Genomic DNA, 12,456 nt, shown 5'->3' on the forward strand with positions numbered 1-12,456 from the left:
TTAAAAATGTAAAAACTTTAATAAATCATATTGTGCCTACGACAATTGGTATTCCTATGCGGTCACCCATCCAAGTAGCAACCAATCCCGATGTTGCTTAACTTCCGAGATCGGACGAGATCGGATGCATTCAACCTGGTATGGTCGTAGTCGGTATTGGTCAACATTTATGGTCTAATCTATTTAAAAATGTAAAAACTTAAATAAATCATATTGTGCCTACGACAATTGGTATTCCTAGGCGGTCACCCATCCAAGTACAAACCAATCCCGACGTTGCTTAACTTCCGAGATCGGACGAGATCGGGTGCATTCAACCTGGTATGTTCGTAGACAGTATTGGTCAACCTTTATGGTCTAACCTATTTAAAAATGTAAAAACCTAAATAAATCATATTGTGCCTACGACAATTGGTATTCCTAGGCGGTCACCCATACAAGTACTAACCAATCCAGACGTTGCTTAACTTCCGAGATCGGACGAGATCGGGTGCATTCAACCTGGTATGGTCGTAGCCAGTATTGGTCAACATTTTTTGGTCTAATCTATTTAAAAATGTAAAAACTTAAATAAATCATATTTTGCCTACGACAATTGGTATTCCTAGGCGGTCACCCATCCAAGTACTAACCAATCCCGACGTTGCTTAACTTCCGAGATCGGACGAGATCGGGTGCATTCAACCTGGTATGGTCGTAGGCAGTATTGGTCAATATTTTTTGGTCTAAAATCTTTAAAAATGTTAACATTTAAATATATTTTAAAAATCATATTTTGCCTATGACAATTGGTATTCCTAGGCGGTCACCCATCTAAGTACCAACCAACCCGACGTTGCTTAACTTCCGAGATCGGACGCGAATCGGGTGCATTCAACTTGGTGTGTTCGTAGCCAGTATTGGTCAACATTTTATGGTCTAATCTATTTAAAAATGTAAAAACTTAACTAAATCATATTGTGCCTACGACAATTGGTATTCCTATGCGGTCACCCATCCAAGTAGCAACCAATCCCGATGTTGCTTAACTTCCGAGATCGGACGAGATCGGGTGCATTCAACCTAGTATGGTCGTAGACAGTATTGGTCAACATTTTTTGGTCTAAAATCTTTAAAAATGTTACCATTTAAATATATTTTAAAAATCATATTTTGCCTATGACAATTGGTATTCCTAGGCGGTCACCCATCCAAGTACTAACCAATCCCAAAGTTGCTTAACTTCCGAGATCGGACGAGATCGGGTGCATTCAACCTGGTGTGGTCGTAGACAGTATTGGTCAACATTTTTTGGTCTAAAATCTTTAAAAATGTTAACATTTAAATATATTTTATGGATCATATTTTGCCTATGACAATTGGAATTCCTATGCGGTCAACCATCCAAGTACTAACCAATCCCGACGTTGCTTAACTTCCGAGATCGGACGAGATCGGGTGCATTCAACCTGGTATGGTCGTAGACAGTATTGGTCAACATTTATGGTCTAATCTATTTAAAAATGTAAAAACTTAAATAAATCATATTGTGCCTACGACAATTGGTATTCCTAGGCGGTCACCCATCCAAGTAGCAACCAATCCCGATGTTGCTTAACATCCGAGATCGGACGAGATCGGGTGCATTCAACCTGGTATGGTCGAAAGCAGTATTTCTCAACATTTTATGTCTAATCTAATTAAAAAAGTAAAAACTTAAATAAATCATATTTTGCCTACGACAATTGGTATTCCTATGCGGTCACCCATCCAAGTAGTAACCAATCCTGATGTTGCTTAACTTCCGAGATCGGACGAGATCGGGTGCATTCAACCTGGTATGGTCGTAAGCAGTATTTCTCAACATTTTATGTCTAATCTATTTAAAAAAGTAAAAACTTAAATAAATCATATTTTGCCTACGACAATTGGTATTCCTAGGCGGTCACCCATCCAAGTACTAACCAATCCCGACGTTGCTTAACTTCCGAGATCGGACGAGATCGGGTGCATTCAACCTGGTATGGTCGTAGACAGTATTGGTCAACATTTATGGTCTAATCTATTTAAAAATGTAAAAACTTAAATAAATCATATTGTGCCTACGACAATTGGTATTCCTAGGCGGTCACCCATCCAAGTAGCAACCAATCCCGATGTTGCTTAACATCCGAGATCGGACGAGATCGGGTGCATTCAACCTGGTATGGTCGTAGCCAGTATTGGTCAACATTTTTTGGTCTAATCTATTTAAAAATGTAAAAACTTAAATAAATCATATTTTGCCTACGACAATTGGTATTCCTAGGCGGTCACCCATCCAAGTACTAACCAATCCCGACGTTGCTTAACTTCCGAGATCGGACGAGATCGGGTGCATTCAACCTGGTATGGTCGTAGACAGTATTGGTCAACATTTATGGTCTAATCTATTTAAAAATGTAAAAACTTAAATAAATCATATTTTGCCTACGACAATTGGTATTCCTAGGCGGTCACCCATCCAAGTACTAACCAATCCCGACGTTGCTTAACTTCCGAGATCGGACGAGATCGGGTGCATTCAACCTAGTATGGTCGTAGACAGTATTGGTCAACATTTTTTGGTCTAAAATCTTTAAAAATGTTACCATTTAAATATATTTTAAAAATCATATTTTGCCTATGACAATTGGTATTCCTAGGCGGTCACCCATCCAAGTAATAACCAATCCCGACGTTGCTTAACTTCCGAGATCGGACGAGATCGGGTGCATTCAACCTGGTGTGGTCGTAGACAGTATTGGTCAACATTTTTTGGTCTAAAATCTTTAAAAATGTTAACATTTAAATATATTTTATGAATCATATTTTGCCTATGACAATTGGAATTGCTATGCGGTCAACCATCCAAGTACTAACCAATCCCGACGTTGCTTAACTTCCGAGGTCGGACGAGATCGGGTGCATTCAACCTGGTATGGTCGTAGACAGTATTGGTCAACATTTATGGTCTAATCTATTTAAAAATGTAAAAACTTAAATAAATCATATTGTGCCTACGACAATTGGTATTCCTAGGCGGTCACCCATCCAAGTAGCAACCAATCCCGATGTTGCTTAACATCCGAGATCGGACGAGATCGGGTGCATTCAACCTGGTATGGTCGAAAGCAGTATTTCTCAACATTTTATGTCTAATCTAATTAAAAAAGTAAAAACTTAAATAAATCATATTTTGCCTACGACAATTGGTATTCCTATGCGGTCACCCATCCAAGTAGCAACCAATCCCGATGTTGCTTAACTTCCGAGATCGGACGAGATCGGGTGCATTCAACCTGGTATGGTCGTAAGCAGTATTTCTCAACATTTTATGTCTAATCTATTTAAAAAAGTAAAAACTTAAATAAATCATATTTTGCCTACGACAATTGGTATTCCTAGGCGGTCACCCATCCAAGTACTAACCAATCCCGACGTTGCTTAACTTCCGAGATCAGACGAGATCGGGTGCATTCAACCTGGTATGGTCGTAGACAGTATTGGTCAACATTTATGGTCTAATCTATTTAAAAATGTAAAAACTTAAATAAATCATATTGTGCCTACGACAATTGGTATTCCTAGGCGGTCACCCATCCAAGTAGCAACCAATCCCGATGTTGCTTAACTTCCGAGATCGGACGAGATCGGGTGCATTCAACCTGGTATGGTCGTAGACAGTATTGGTCAACATTTTTTGGTCTAAAATCTTTAAAAATGTTAACATTTAAATATATTTTATGAATCATATTTTGCCTATGAAAATTGGAATTCCTATGCGGTCAACCATCCAAGTACTAACCAATCCCGACGTTGCTTAACTTCCGAGATCGGACGAGGTCGGGTGCATTCAACCTGGTATGGTCGTAGACAGTATTGATCAACATTTTATGGTCTAATCTATTTAAAAATGTAAAAACTTTAATAAATCATATTGTGCCTACGACAATTGGTATTCCTATGCGGTCACCCATCCAAGTAGCAACCAATCCCGATGTTGCTTAACTTCCGAGATCGGACGAGATCGGATGCATTCAACCTGGTATGGTCGTAGTCGGTATTGGTCAACATTTATGGTCTAATCTATTTAAAAATGTAAAAACTTAAATAAATCATATTGTGCCTACGACAATTGGTATTCCTAGGCGGTCACCCATCCAAGTACAAACCAATCCCGACGTTGCTTAACTTCCGAGATCGGACGAGATCGGGTGCATTCAACCTGGTATGTTCGTAGACAGTATTGGTCAACCTTTATGGTCTAACCTATTTAAAAATGTAAAAACTTAAATAAATCATATTGTGCCTACGACAATTGGTATTCCTAGGCGGTCACCCATACAAGTACTAACCAATCCAGACGTTGCTTAACTTCCGAGATCGGACGAGATCGGGTGCATTCAACCTGGTATGGTCGTAGCCAGTATTGGTCAACATTTTTTGGTCTAATCTATTTAAAAATGTAAAAACTTAAATAAATCATATTTTGCCTACGACAATTGGTATTCCTAGGCGGTCACCCATCCAAGTACTAACCAATCCCGACGTTGCTTAACTTCCGAGATCGGACGAGATCGGGTGCATTCAACCTGGTATGGTCGTAGGCAGTAGTGGTCAATATTTTTTGGTCTAAAATCTTTAAAAATGTGAACATTTAAATATATTTTAAAAATCATATTTTGCCTATGACAATTGGTATTCCTAGGCGGTCACCCATCTAAGTACCAACCAACCCGACGTTGCTTAACTTCCGAGATCGGACGCGAATCGGGTGCATTCAACTTGGTGTGTTCGTAGCCAGTATTGGTCAACATTTTATGGTCTAATCTATTTAAAAATGTAAAAACTTAACTAAATCATATTGTGCCTACGACAATTGGTATTCCTATGCGGTCACCCATCCAAGTAGCAACCAATCCCGATGTTGCTTAACTTCCGAGATCGGACGAGATCGGGTGCATTCAACCTAGTATGGTCGTAGACAGTATTGGTCAACATTTTTTGGTCTAAAATCTTTAAAAATGTTACCATTTAATTATATTTTAAAAATCATATTTTGCCTATGACAATTGGTATTCCTAGGCGGTCACCCATCCAAGTACTAACCAATCCCAAAGTTGCTTAACTTCCGAGATCGGACGAGATCGGGTGCATTCAACCTGGTGTGGTCGTAGACAGTATTGGTCAACATTTTTTGGTCTAAAATCTTTAAAAATGTTAACATTTAAATATATTTTATGAATCATATTTTGCCTATGACAATTGGAATTCCTATGCGGTCAACCATCCAAGTACTAACCAATCCCGACGTTGCTTAACTTCCGAGATCGGACGAGATCGGGTGCATTCAACCTGGTATGGTCGTAGACAGTATTGGTCAACATTTATGGTCTAATCTATTTAAAAATGTAAAAACTTAAATAAATCATATTGTGCCTACGACAATTGGTATTCCTAGGCGGTCACCCATCCAAGTAGCAACCAATCCCGATGTTGCTTAACATCCGAGATCGGACGAGATCGGGTGCATTCAACCTGGTATGGTCGAAAGCAGTATTTCTCAACATTTTATGTCTAATCTAATTAAAAAAGTAAAAACTTAAATAAATCATATTTTGCCTACGACAATTGGTATTCCTATGCGGTCACCCATCCAAGTAGCAACCAATCCCGATGTTGCTTAACTTCCGAGATCGGACGAGATCGGGTGCATTCAACCTGGTATGGTCGTAAGCAGTATTTCTCAACATTTTATGTCTAATCTATTTAAAAAAGTAAAAACTTAAATAAATCATATTTTGCCTACGACAATTGGTATTCCTAGGCGGTCACCCATCCAAGTACTAACCAATCCCGACGTTGCTTAACTTCCGAGATCGGACGAGATCGGGTGCATTCAACCTGGTATGGTCGTAGACAGTATTGGTCAACATTTATGGTCTAATCTATTTAAAAATGTAAAAACTTAAATAAATCATATTGTGCCTACGACAATTGGTATTCCTAGGCGGTCACCCATCCAAGTAGCAACCAATCCCGATGTTGCTTAACATCCGAGATCGGACGAGATCGGGTGCATTCAACCTGGTATGGTCGAAAGCAGTATTTCTCAACATTTTATGTCTAATCTAATTAAAAAAGTAAAAACTTAAATAAATCATATTTTGCCTACGACAATTGGTATTCCTATGCGGTCACCCATCCAAGTAGCAACCAATCCCGATGTTGCTTAACTTCCGAGATCGGACGAGATCGGGTGCATTCAACCTGGTATGGTCGTAAGCAGTATTTCTCAACATTTTACGTCTAATCTATTTAAAAAAGTAAAAACTTAAATAAATCATATTTTGCCTACGAAAATTGGTGTTCCTAGGCGGTCACCCATCCAAGTACTAACCAATCCCGACGTTGCTTAACTTCCGAGATCGGACGAGATCGGGTGCATTCAACCTGGTATGGTCGTAGACAGTATTGGTCAACATTTATGGTCTAATCTATTTAAAAATGTAAAAACTTAAACAAATCATATTGTGCCTACGACACTTGGTATTCCTAGGCGGTCACCCATCCAAGTACTAACCAATCCCGACGTTGCTTAACTTCCGAGATCGGACGAGATCGGGTGCATTCAACCTGGTATGGTCGTAGACAGTTTTGGTCAACATTTATGGTCTAAGCTATTTAAAAATGTAAAAACTTAAATAAATCATATTGTGCCTACGACAATTGGTATTCCTAGGCGGTCACCCATCCAAGTAGCAACCAATCCCGATGTTGCTTAACTTCCGAGATCGGACGAGATCGGGTGCATTCAACCTGGTATGGTCGTAGACAGTATTGGTCAACATTTTTTGGTCTAAAATCTTTAAAAATGTTAACATTTAAATATATTTTATGAATCATATTTTGCCTATGAAAATTGGAATTCCTATGCGGTCAACCATCCAAGTACTAACCAATCCCGACGTTGCTTAACTTCCGAGATCGGACGAGGTCGGGTGCATTCAACCTGGTATGGTCGTAGACAGTATTGATCAACATTTTATGGTCTAATCTATTTAAAAATGTAAAAACTTTAATAAATCATATTGTGCCTACGACAATTGGTATTCCTATGCGGTCACCCATCCAAGTAGCAACCAATCCCGATGTTGCTTAACTTCCGAGATCGGACGAGATCGGATGCATTCAACCTGGTATGGTCGTAGTCGGTATTGGTCAACATTTATGGTCTAATCTATTTAAAAATGTAAAAACTTAAATAAATCATATTGTGCCTACGACAATTGGTATTCCTAGGCGGTCACCCATCCAAGTACAAACCAATCCCGACGTTGCTTAACTTCCGAGATCGGACGAGATCGGGTGCATTCAACCTGGTATGTTCGTAGACAGTATTGGTCAACCTTTATGGTCTAACCTATTTAAAAATGTAAAAACTTAAATAAATCATATTGTGCCTACGACAATTGGTATTCCTAGGCGGTCACCCATACAAGTACTAACCAATCCAGACGTTGCTTAACTTCCGAGATCGGACGAGATCGGGTGCATTCAACCTGGTATGGTCGTAGCCAGTATTGGTCAACATTTTTTGGTCTAATCTATTTAAAAATGTAAAAACTTAAATAAATCATATTTTGCCTACGACAATTGGTATTCCTAGGCGGTCACCCATCCAAGTACTAACCAATCCCGACGTTGCTTAACTTCCGAGATCGGACGAGATCGGGTGCATTCAACCTGGTATGGTCGTAGCCAGTATTGGTCAACATTTTTTGGTCTAATCTATTTAAAAATGTAAAAACTTAAATAAATCATATTGTGCCTACGACAATTGGTATTCCTAGGCGGTCACCCATCCAAGTAGCAACCAATCCCGATGTTGCTTAACATCCGAGATCGGACGAGATCGGGTGCATTCAACCTGGTATGGTCGAAAGCAGTATTTCTCAACATTTTATGTCTAATCTAATTAAAAAAGTAAAAACTTAAATAAATCATATTTTGCCTACGACAATTGGTATTCCTATGCGGTCACCCATCCAAGTAGCAACCAATCCCGATGTTGCTTAACTTCCGAGATCGGACGAGATCGGGTGCATTCAACCTGGTATGGTCGTAAGCAGTATTTCTCAACATTTTATGTCTAATCTATTTAAAAAAGTAAAAACTTAAATAAATCATATTTTGCCTACGACAATTGGTATTCCTAGGCGGTCACCCATCCAAGTACTAACCAATCCCGACGTTGCTTAACTTCCGAGATCGGACGAGATCGGGTGCATTCAACCTGGTATGGTCGTAGACAGTATTGGTCAACATTTATGGTCTAATCTATTTAAAAATGTAAAAACTTAAATAAATCATATTGTGCCTACGACAATTGGTATTCCTAGGCGGTCACCCATCCAAGTAGCAACCAATCCCGATGTTGCTTAACTTCCGAGATCGGACGAGATCGGGTGCATTCAACCTGGTATGGTCGTAGACAGTATTGGTCAACATTTTTTGGTCTAAAATCTTTAAAAATGTTAACATTTAAATATATTTTATGAATCATATTTTGCCTATGAAAATTGGAATTCCTATGCGGTCAACCATCCAAGTACTAACCAATCCCGACGTTGCTTAACTTCCGAGATCGGACGAGGTCGGGTGCATTCAACCTGGTATGGTCGTAGACAGTATTGATCAACATTTTATGGTCTAATCTATTTAAAAATGTAAAAACTTTAATAAATCATATTGTGCCTACGACAATTGGTATTCCTATGCGGTCACCCATCCAAGTAGCAACCAATCCCGATGTTGCTTAACTTCCGAGATCGGACGAGATCGGATGCATTCAACCTGGTATGGTCGTAGTCGGTATTGGTCAACATTTATGGTCTAATCTATTTAAAAATGTAAAAACTTAAATAAATCATATTGTGCCTACGACAATTGGTATTCCTAGGCGGTCACCCATCCAAGTACAAACCAATCCCGACGTTGCTTAACTTCCGAGATCGGACGAGATCGGGTGCATTCAACCTGGTATGTTCGTAGACAGTATTGGTCAACCTTTATGGTCTAACCTATTTAAAAATGTAAAAACTTAAATAAATCATATTGTGCCTACGACAATTGGTATTCCTAGGCGGTCACCCATACAAGTACTAACCAATCCAGACGTTGCTTAACTTCCGAGATCGGACGAGATCGGGTGCATTCAACCTGGTATGGTCGTAGCCAGTATTGGTCAACATTTTTTGGTCTAATCTATTTAAAAATGTAAAAACTTAAATAAATCATTTTGTGCCTACGACAATTGGTATTCCTAGGCGGTCACCCATCCAAGTACTAACCAATCCCGACGTTGCTTAACTTCCGAGATCGGACGCGAATCGGGTGCATTCAACTTGGTGTGTTCGTAGCCAGTATTGGTCAACATTTTATGGTCTAATCTATTTAAAAATGTAAAAACTTAACTAAATCATATTGTGCCTACGACAATTGGTATTCCTATGCGGTCACCCATCCAAGTAGCAACCAATCCCGATGTTGCTTAACTTCCGAGATCGGACGAGATCGGGTGCATTCAACCTGGTGTGGTCGTAGACAGTATTGGTCAACATTTTTTGGTCTAAAATCTTTAAAAATGTTAACATTTAAATATATTTTATGAATCATATTTTGCCTATGACAATTGGAATTCCTATGCGGTCAACCATCCAAGTACTAACCAATCCCGACGTTGCTTAACTTCCGAGATCGGACGAGATCGGGTGCATTCAACCTGGTATGGTCGTAGACAGTATTGGTCAACATTTATGGTCTAATCTATTTAAAAATGTAAAAACTTAAATAAATCATATTGTGCCTACGACAATTGGTATTCCTAGGCGGTCACCCATCCAAGTAGCAACCAATCCCGATGTTGCTTAACATCCGAGATCGGACGAGATCGGGTGCATTCAACCTGGTATGGTCGAAAGCAGTATTTCTCAACATTTTATGTCTAATCTAATTAAAAAAGTAAAAACTTAAATAAATCATATTTTGCCTACGACAATTGGTATTCCTATGCGGTCACCCATCCAAGTAGCAACCAATCCCGATGTTGCTTAACTTCCGAGATCGGACGAGATCGGGTGCATTCAACCTGGTATGGTCGTAAGCAGTATTTCTCAACATTTTATGTTTAATCTATTTAAAAAAGTAAAAACTTAAATAAATCATATTTTGCCTACGACAATTGGTATTCCTAGGCGGTCACCCATCCAAGTACTAACCAATCCCGACGTTGCTTAACTTCCGAGATCAGACGAGATCGGGTGCATTCAACCTGGTATGGTCGTAGACAGTATTGGTCAACATTTATGGTCTAATCTATTTAAAAATTTAAAAACTTAAATAAATCATATTGTGCCTACGACAATTGGTATTCCTAGGCGGTCACCCATCCAAGTAGCAACCAATCCCGATGTTGCTTAACTTCCGAGATCGGACGAGATCGGGTGCATTCAACCTGGTATGGTCGTAGACAGTATTGGTCAACATTTTTTGGTCTAAAATCTTTAAAAATGTTAACATTTAAATATATTTTATGAATCATATTTTGCCTATGAAAATTGGAATTCCTATGCGGTCAACCATCCAAGTACTAACCAATCCCGACGTTGCTTAACTTCCGAGATCGGACGAGGTCGGGTGCATTCAACCTGGTATGGTCGTAGACAGTATTGATCAACATTTTATGGTCTAATCTATTTAAAAATGTAAAAACTTTAATAAATCATATTGTGCCTACGACAATTGGTATTCCTATGCGGTCACCCATCCAAGTAGCAACCAATCCCGATGTTGCTTAACTTCCGAGATCGGACGAGATCGGATGCATTCAACCTGGTATGGTCGTAGTCGGTATTGGTCAACATTTATGGTCTAATCTATTTAAAAATGTAAAAACTTAAATAAATCATATTGTGCCTACGACAATTGGTATTCCTAGGCGGTCACCCATCCAAGTACAAACCAATCCCGACGTTGCTTAACTTCCGAGATCGGACGAGATCGGGTGCATTCAACCTGGTATGTTCGTAGACAGTATTGGTCAACCTTTATGGTCTAACCTATTTAAAAATGTAAAAACCTAAATAAATCATATTGTGCCTACGACAATTGGTATTCCTAGGCGGTCACCCATACAAGTACTAACCAATCCAGACGTTGCTTAACTTCCGAGATCGGACGAGATCGGGTGCATTCAACCTGGTATGGTCGTAGCCAGTATTGGTCAACATTTTTTGGTCTAATCTATTTAAAAATGTAAAAACTTAAATAAATCATATTTTGCCTACGACAATTGGTATTCCTAGGCGGTCACCCATCCAAGTACTAACCAATCCCGACGTTGCTTAACTTCCGAGATCGGACGAGATCGGGTGCATTCAACCTGGTATGGTCGTAGGCAGTATTGGTCAATATTTTTTGGTCTAAAATCTTTAAAAATGTTAACATTTAAATATATTTTAAAAATCATATTTTGCCTATGACAATTGGTATTCCTAGGCGGTCACCCATCTAAGTACCAACCAACCCGACGTTGCTTAACTTCCGAGATCGGACGCGAATCGGGTGCATTCAACTTGGTGTGTTCGTAGCCAGTATTGGTCAACATTTTATGGTCTAATCTATTTAAAAATGTAAAAACTTAACTAAATCATATTGTGCCTACGACAATTGGTATTCCTATGCGGTCACCCATCCAAGTAGCAACCAATCCCGATGTTGCTTAACTTCCGAGATCGGACGAGATCGGGTGCATTCAACCTAGTATGGTCGTAGACAGTATTGGTCAACATTTTTTGGTCTAAAATCTTTAAAAATGTTACCATTTAAATATATTTTAAAAATCATATTTTGCCTATGACAATTGGTATTCCTAGGCGGTCACCCATCCAAGTACTAACCAATCCCAAAGTTGCTTAACTTCCGAGATCGGACGAGATCGGGTGCATTCAACCTGGTGTGGTCGTAGACAGTATTGGTCAACATTTTTTGGTCTAAAATCTTTAAAAATGTTAACATTTAAATATATTTTATGGATCATATTTTGCCTATGACAATTGGAATTCCTATGCGGTCAACCATCCAAGTACTAACCAATCCCGACGTTGCTTAACTTCCGAGATCGGACGAGATCGGGTGCATTCAACCTGGTATGGTCGTAGACAGTATTGGTCAACATTTATGGTCTAATCTATTTAAAAATGTAAAAACTTAAATAAATCATATTGTGCCTACGACAATTGGTATTCCTAGGCGGTCACCCATCCAAGTAGCAACCAATCCCGATGTTGCTTAACATCCGAGATCGGACGAGATCGGGTGCATTCAACCTGGTATGGTCGAAAGCAGTATTTCTCAACATTTTATGTCTAATCTAATTAAAAAAGTAAAAACTTA

The 12,456-nt window shown here is 39.1% G+C and overlaps 25 non-coding genes and 42 pseudogenes across 25 annotated transcripts; all 67 read right to left on the bottom strand.

The window, feature by feature from the left end:
- Nucleotides 1-33: 33 nt before the first annotated feature.
- On the bottom strand, nt 34-152 carry LOC146151301 (5S ribosomal RNA; annotated as a pseudogene).
- A 64-nt stretch (nt 153-216) lies between these two features.
- LOC146151302 (5S ribosomal RNA) lies at nt 217-335 on the bottom strand. The gene has a single exon (XR_014498377.1). It is a non-coding gene; the product is annotated as a 5S ribosomal RNA (ribosomal RNA).
- A 64-nt stretch (nt 336-399) lies between these two features.
- Nucleotides 400-518, bottom strand: LOC146151303 (5S ribosomal RNA; annotated as a pseudogene).
- Nucleotides 519-583: 65 nt separating this feature from the next.
- On the bottom strand, nt 584-702 carry LOC146151304 (5S ribosomal RNA). The gene has a single exon (XR_014498605.1). It is a non-coding gene; the product is annotated as a 5S ribosomal RNA (ribosomal RNA).
- Nucleotides 703-776: 74 nt separating this feature from the next.
- Nucleotides 777-895, bottom strand: LOC146151305 (5S ribosomal RNA; annotated as a pseudogene).
- Nucleotides 896-960: 65 nt separating this feature from the next.
- On the bottom strand, nt 961-1,079 carry LOC146151306 (5S ribosomal RNA; annotated as a pseudogene).
- A 74-nt stretch (nt 1,080-1,153) lies between these two features.
- Nucleotides 1,154-1,272, bottom strand: LOC146151307 (5S ribosomal RNA). Its single transcript, XR_014497028.1, has one exon. It is a non-coding gene; the product is annotated as a 5S ribosomal RNA (ribosomal RNA).
- A 74-nt stretch (nt 1,273-1,346) lies between these two features.
- On the bottom strand, nt 1,347-1,465 carry LOC146151308 (5S ribosomal RNA; annotated as a pseudogene).
- A 64-nt stretch (nt 1,466-1,529) lies between these two features.
- Nucleotides 1,530-1,648, bottom strand: LOC146151309 (5S ribosomal RNA; annotated as a pseudogene).
- Nucleotides 1,649-1,712: 64 nt separating this feature from the next.
- Nucleotides 1,713-1,831, bottom strand: LOC146151310 (5S ribosomal RNA; annotated as a pseudogene).
- A 64-nt stretch (nt 1,832-1,895) lies between these two features.
- Nucleotides 1,896-2,014, bottom strand: LOC146151311 (5S ribosomal RNA). Its single transcript, XR_014497360.1, has one exon. It is a non-coding gene; the product is annotated as a 5S ribosomal RNA (ribosomal RNA).
- A 64-nt stretch (nt 2,015-2,078) lies between these two features.
- LOC146151312 (5S ribosomal RNA) lies at nt 2,079-2,197 on the bottom strand (annotated as a pseudogene).
- Nucleotides 2,198-2,262: 65 nt separating this feature from the next.
- Nucleotides 2,263-2,381, bottom strand: LOC146151313 (5S ribosomal RNA). The gene has a single exon (XR_014497372.1). It is a non-coding gene; the product is annotated as a 5S ribosomal RNA (ribosomal RNA).
- Nucleotides 2,382-2,445: 64 nt separating this feature from the next.
- On the bottom strand, nt 2,446-2,564 carry LOC146151314 (5S ribosomal RNA). Its single transcript, XR_014496349.1, has one exon. It is a non-coding gene; the product is annotated as a 5S ribosomal RNA (ribosomal RNA).
- A 74-nt stretch (nt 2,565-2,638) lies between these two features.
- Nucleotides 2,639-2,757, bottom strand: LOC146151315 (5S ribosomal RNA; annotated as a pseudogene).
- Nucleotides 2,758-2,831: 74 nt separating this feature from the next.
- Nucleotides 2,832-2,950, bottom strand: LOC146151316 (5S ribosomal RNA; annotated as a pseudogene).
- Nucleotides 2,951-3,014: 64 nt separating this feature from the next.
- LOC146151317 (5S ribosomal RNA) lies at nt 3,015-3,133 on the bottom strand (annotated as a pseudogene).
- A 64-nt stretch (nt 3,134-3,197) lies between these two features.
- On the bottom strand, nt 3,198-3,316 carry LOC146151318 (5S ribosomal RNA; annotated as a pseudogene).
- A 64-nt stretch (nt 3,317-3,380) lies between these two features.
- LOC146151319 (5S ribosomal RNA) lies at nt 3,381-3,499 on the bottom strand. Its single transcript, XR_014495685.1, has one exon. It is a non-coding gene; the product is annotated as a 5S ribosomal RNA (ribosomal RNA).
- Nucleotides 3,500-3,563: 64 nt separating this feature from the next.
- On the bottom strand, nt 3,564-3,682 carry LOC146151320 (5S ribosomal RNA). The gene has a single exon (XR_014498517.1). It is a non-coding gene; the product is annotated as a 5S ribosomal RNA (ribosomal RNA).
- A 74-nt stretch (nt 3,683-3,756) lies between these two features.
- On the bottom strand, nt 3,757-3,875 carry LOC146151321 (5S ribosomal RNA; annotated as a pseudogene).
- Nucleotides 3,876-3,940: 65 nt separating this feature from the next.
- LOC146151322 (5S ribosomal RNA) lies at nt 3,941-4,059 on the bottom strand (annotated as a pseudogene).
- Nucleotides 4,060-4,123: 64 nt separating this feature from the next.
- Nucleotides 4,124-4,242, bottom strand: LOC146151323 (5S ribosomal RNA). The gene has a single exon (XR_014498379.1). It is a non-coding gene; the product is annotated as a 5S ribosomal RNA (ribosomal RNA).
- Nucleotides 4,243-4,306: 64 nt separating this feature from the next.
- LOC146151324 (5S ribosomal RNA) lies at nt 4,307-4,425 on the bottom strand (annotated as a pseudogene).
- A 65-nt stretch (nt 4,426-4,490) lies between these two features.
- On the bottom strand, nt 4,491-4,609 carry LOC146151325 (5S ribosomal RNA). Its single transcript, XR_014498617.1, has one exon. It is a non-coding gene; the product is annotated as a 5S ribosomal RNA (ribosomal RNA).
- A 74-nt stretch (nt 4,610-4,683) lies between these two features.
- LOC146151326 (5S ribosomal RNA) lies at nt 4,684-4,802 on the bottom strand (annotated as a pseudogene).
- Nucleotides 4,803-4,867: 65 nt separating this feature from the next.
- On the bottom strand, nt 4,868-4,986 carry LOC146151327 (5S ribosomal RNA; annotated as a pseudogene).
- A 74-nt stretch (nt 4,987-5,060) lies between these two features.
- LOC146151328 (5S ribosomal RNA) lies at nt 5,061-5,179 on the bottom strand. The gene has a single exon (XR_014497029.1). It is a non-coding gene; the product is annotated as a 5S ribosomal RNA (ribosomal RNA).
- A 74-nt stretch (nt 5,180-5,253) lies between these two features.
- Nucleotides 5,254-5,372, bottom strand: LOC146151329 (5S ribosomal RNA; annotated as a pseudogene).
- A 64-nt stretch (nt 5,373-5,436) lies between these two features.
- On the bottom strand, nt 5,437-5,555 carry LOC146151330 (5S ribosomal RNA; annotated as a pseudogene).
- Nucleotides 5,556-5,619: 64 nt separating this feature from the next.
- Nucleotides 5,620-5,738, bottom strand: LOC146151331 (5S ribosomal RNA; annotated as a pseudogene).
- Nucleotides 5,739-5,802: 64 nt separating this feature from the next.
- Nucleotides 5,803-5,921, bottom strand: LOC146151332 (5S ribosomal RNA). Its single transcript, XR_014497383.1, has one exon. It is a non-coding gene; the product is annotated as a 5S ribosomal RNA (ribosomal RNA).
- A 64-nt stretch (nt 5,922-5,985) lies between these two features.
- Nucleotides 5,986-6,104, bottom strand: LOC146151333 (5S ribosomal RNA; annotated as a pseudogene).
- A 64-nt stretch (nt 6,105-6,168) lies between these two features.
- Nucleotides 6,169-6,287, bottom strand: LOC146151334 (5S ribosomal RNA; annotated as a pseudogene).
- Nucleotides 6,288-6,351: 64 nt separating this feature from the next.
- Nucleotides 6,352-6,470, bottom strand: LOC146151335 (5S ribosomal RNA). The gene has a single exon (XR_014497173.1). It is a non-coding gene; the product is annotated as a 5S ribosomal RNA (ribosomal RNA).
- A 64-nt stretch (nt 6,471-6,534) lies between these two features.
- LOC146151336 (5S ribosomal RNA) lies at nt 6,535-6,653 on the bottom strand. Its single transcript, XR_014496558.1, has one exon. It is a non-coding gene; the product is annotated as a 5S ribosomal RNA (ribosomal RNA).
- A 64-nt stretch (nt 6,654-6,717) lies between these two features.
- LOC146151337 (5S ribosomal RNA) lies at nt 6,718-6,836 on the bottom strand. Its single transcript, XR_014498518.1, has one exon. It is a non-coding gene; the product is annotated as a 5S ribosomal RNA (ribosomal RNA).
- A 74-nt stretch (nt 6,837-6,910) lies between these two features.
- On the bottom strand, nt 6,911-7,029 carry LOC146151338 (5S ribosomal RNA; annotated as a pseudogene).
- Nucleotides 7,030-7,094: 65 nt separating this feature from the next.
- On the bottom strand, nt 7,095-7,213 carry LOC146151339 (5S ribosomal RNA; annotated as a pseudogene).
- Nucleotides 7,214-7,277: 64 nt separating this feature from the next.
- LOC146151340 (5S ribosomal RNA) lies at nt 7,278-7,396 on the bottom strand. The gene has a single exon (XR_014498380.1). It is a non-coding gene; the product is annotated as a 5S ribosomal RNA (ribosomal RNA).
- A 64-nt stretch (nt 7,397-7,460) lies between these two features.
- On the bottom strand, nt 7,461-7,579 carry LOC146151341 (5S ribosomal RNA; annotated as a pseudogene).
- A 65-nt stretch (nt 7,580-7,644) lies between these two features.
- LOC146151342 (5S ribosomal RNA) lies at nt 7,645-7,763 on the bottom strand. Its single transcript, XR_014496214.1, has one exon. It is a non-coding gene; the product is annotated as a 5S ribosomal RNA (ribosomal RNA).
- Nucleotides 7,764-7,828: 65 nt separating this feature from the next.
- LOC146151343 (5S ribosomal RNA) lies at nt 7,829-7,947 on the bottom strand (annotated as a pseudogene).
- Nucleotides 7,948-8,011: 64 nt separating this feature from the next.
- Nucleotides 8,012-8,130, bottom strand: LOC146151344 (5S ribosomal RNA; annotated as a pseudogene).
- A 64-nt stretch (nt 8,131-8,194) lies between these two features.
- Nucleotides 8,195-8,313, bottom strand: LOC146151345 (5S ribosomal RNA). The gene has a single exon (XR_014497394.1). It is a non-coding gene; the product is annotated as a 5S ribosomal RNA (ribosomal RNA).
- Nucleotides 8,314-8,377: 64 nt separating this feature from the next.
- LOC146151346 (5S ribosomal RNA) lies at nt 8,378-8,496 on the bottom strand. Its single transcript, XR_014498519.1, has one exon. It is a non-coding gene; the product is annotated as a 5S ribosomal RNA (ribosomal RNA).
- Nucleotides 8,497-8,570: 74 nt separating this feature from the next.
- LOC146151347 (5S ribosomal RNA) lies at nt 8,571-8,689 on the bottom strand (annotated as a pseudogene).
- A 65-nt stretch (nt 8,690-8,754) lies between these two features.
- Nucleotides 8,755-8,873, bottom strand: LOC146151348 (5S ribosomal RNA; annotated as a pseudogene).
- Nucleotides 8,874-8,937: 64 nt separating this feature from the next.
- Nucleotides 8,938-9,056, bottom strand: LOC146151349 (5S ribosomal RNA). The gene has a single exon (XR_014498381.1). It is a non-coding gene; the product is annotated as a 5S ribosomal RNA (ribosomal RNA).
- A 64-nt stretch (nt 9,057-9,120) lies between these two features.
- On the bottom strand, nt 9,121-9,239 carry LOC146151350 (5S ribosomal RNA; annotated as a pseudogene).
- Nucleotides 9,240-9,304: 65 nt separating this feature from the next.
- Nucleotides 9,305-9,424, bottom strand: LOC146151351 (5S ribosomal RNA; annotated as a pseudogene).
- Nucleotides 9,425-9,489: 65 nt separating this feature from the next.
- On the bottom strand, nt 9,490-9,608 carry LOC146151352 (5S ribosomal RNA; annotated as a pseudogene).
- Nucleotides 9,609-9,682: 74 nt separating this feature from the next.
- On the bottom strand, nt 9,683-9,801 carry LOC146151353 (5S ribosomal RNA; annotated as a pseudogene).
- A 64-nt stretch (nt 9,802-9,865) lies between these two features.
- LOC146151354 (5S ribosomal RNA) lies at nt 9,866-9,984 on the bottom strand (annotated as a pseudogene).
- Nucleotides 9,985-10,048: 64 nt separating this feature from the next.
- On the bottom strand, nt 10,049-10,167 carry LOC146151355 (5S ribosomal RNA; annotated as a pseudogene).
- A 64-nt stretch (nt 10,168-10,231) lies between these two features.
- Nucleotides 10,232-10,350, bottom strand: LOC146151356 (5S ribosomal RNA). The gene has a single exon (XR_014495686.1). It is a non-coding gene; the product is annotated as a 5S ribosomal RNA (ribosomal RNA).
- Nucleotides 10,351-10,414: 64 nt separating this feature from the next.
- LOC146151357 (5S ribosomal RNA) lies at nt 10,415-10,533 on the bottom strand. Its single transcript, XR_014498521.1, has one exon. It is a non-coding gene; the product is annotated as a 5S ribosomal RNA (ribosomal RNA).
- Nucleotides 10,534-10,607: 74 nt separating this feature from the next.
- Nucleotides 10,608-10,726, bottom strand: LOC146151358 (5S ribosomal RNA; annotated as a pseudogene).
- A 65-nt stretch (nt 10,727-10,791) lies between these two features.
- Nucleotides 10,792-10,910, bottom strand: LOC146151359 (5S ribosomal RNA; annotated as a pseudogene).
- Nucleotides 10,911-10,974: 64 nt separating this feature from the next.
- LOC146151360 (5S ribosomal RNA) lies at nt 10,975-11,093 on the bottom strand. Its single transcript, XR_014498382.1, has one exon. It is a non-coding gene; the product is annotated as a 5S ribosomal RNA (ribosomal RNA).
- Nucleotides 11,094-11,157: 64 nt separating this feature from the next.
- On the bottom strand, nt 11,158-11,276 carry LOC146151361 (5S ribosomal RNA; annotated as a pseudogene).
- Nucleotides 11,277-11,341: 65 nt separating this feature from the next.
- LOC146151362 (5S ribosomal RNA) lies at nt 11,342-11,460 on the bottom strand. Its single transcript, XR_014498628.1, has one exon. It is a non-coding gene; the product is annotated as a 5S ribosomal RNA (ribosomal RNA).
- A 74-nt stretch (nt 11,461-11,534) lies between these two features.
- LOC146151363 (5S ribosomal RNA) lies at nt 11,535-11,653 on the bottom strand (annotated as a pseudogene).
- A 65-nt stretch (nt 11,654-11,718) lies between these two features.
- LOC146151364 (5S ribosomal RNA) lies at nt 11,719-11,837 on the bottom strand (annotated as a pseudogene).
- A 74-nt stretch (nt 11,838-11,911) lies between these two features.
- LOC146151365 (5S ribosomal RNA) lies at nt 11,912-12,030 on the bottom strand. The gene has a single exon (XR_014497030.1). It is a non-coding gene; the product is annotated as a 5S ribosomal RNA (ribosomal RNA).
- Nucleotides 12,031-12,104: 74 nt separating this feature from the next.
- On the bottom strand, nt 12,105-12,223 carry LOC146151366 (5S ribosomal RNA; annotated as a pseudogene).
- Nucleotides 12,224-12,287: 64 nt separating this feature from the next.
- LOC146151367 (5S ribosomal RNA) lies at nt 12,288-12,406 on the bottom strand (annotated as a pseudogene).
- Nucleotides 12,407-12,456: the final 50 nt, after the last annotated feature.

This window comes from Ascidiella aspersa, chromosome 4 (genome assembly GCF_963924565.1).
Source record: "Ascidiella aspersa chromosome 4, kaAscAspe10.2, whole genome shotgun sequence".
Classification (NCBI taxonomy): Eukaryota; Metazoa; Chordata; class Ascidiacea; order Phlebobranchia; family Ascidiidae; genus Ascidiella; species Ascidiella aspersa.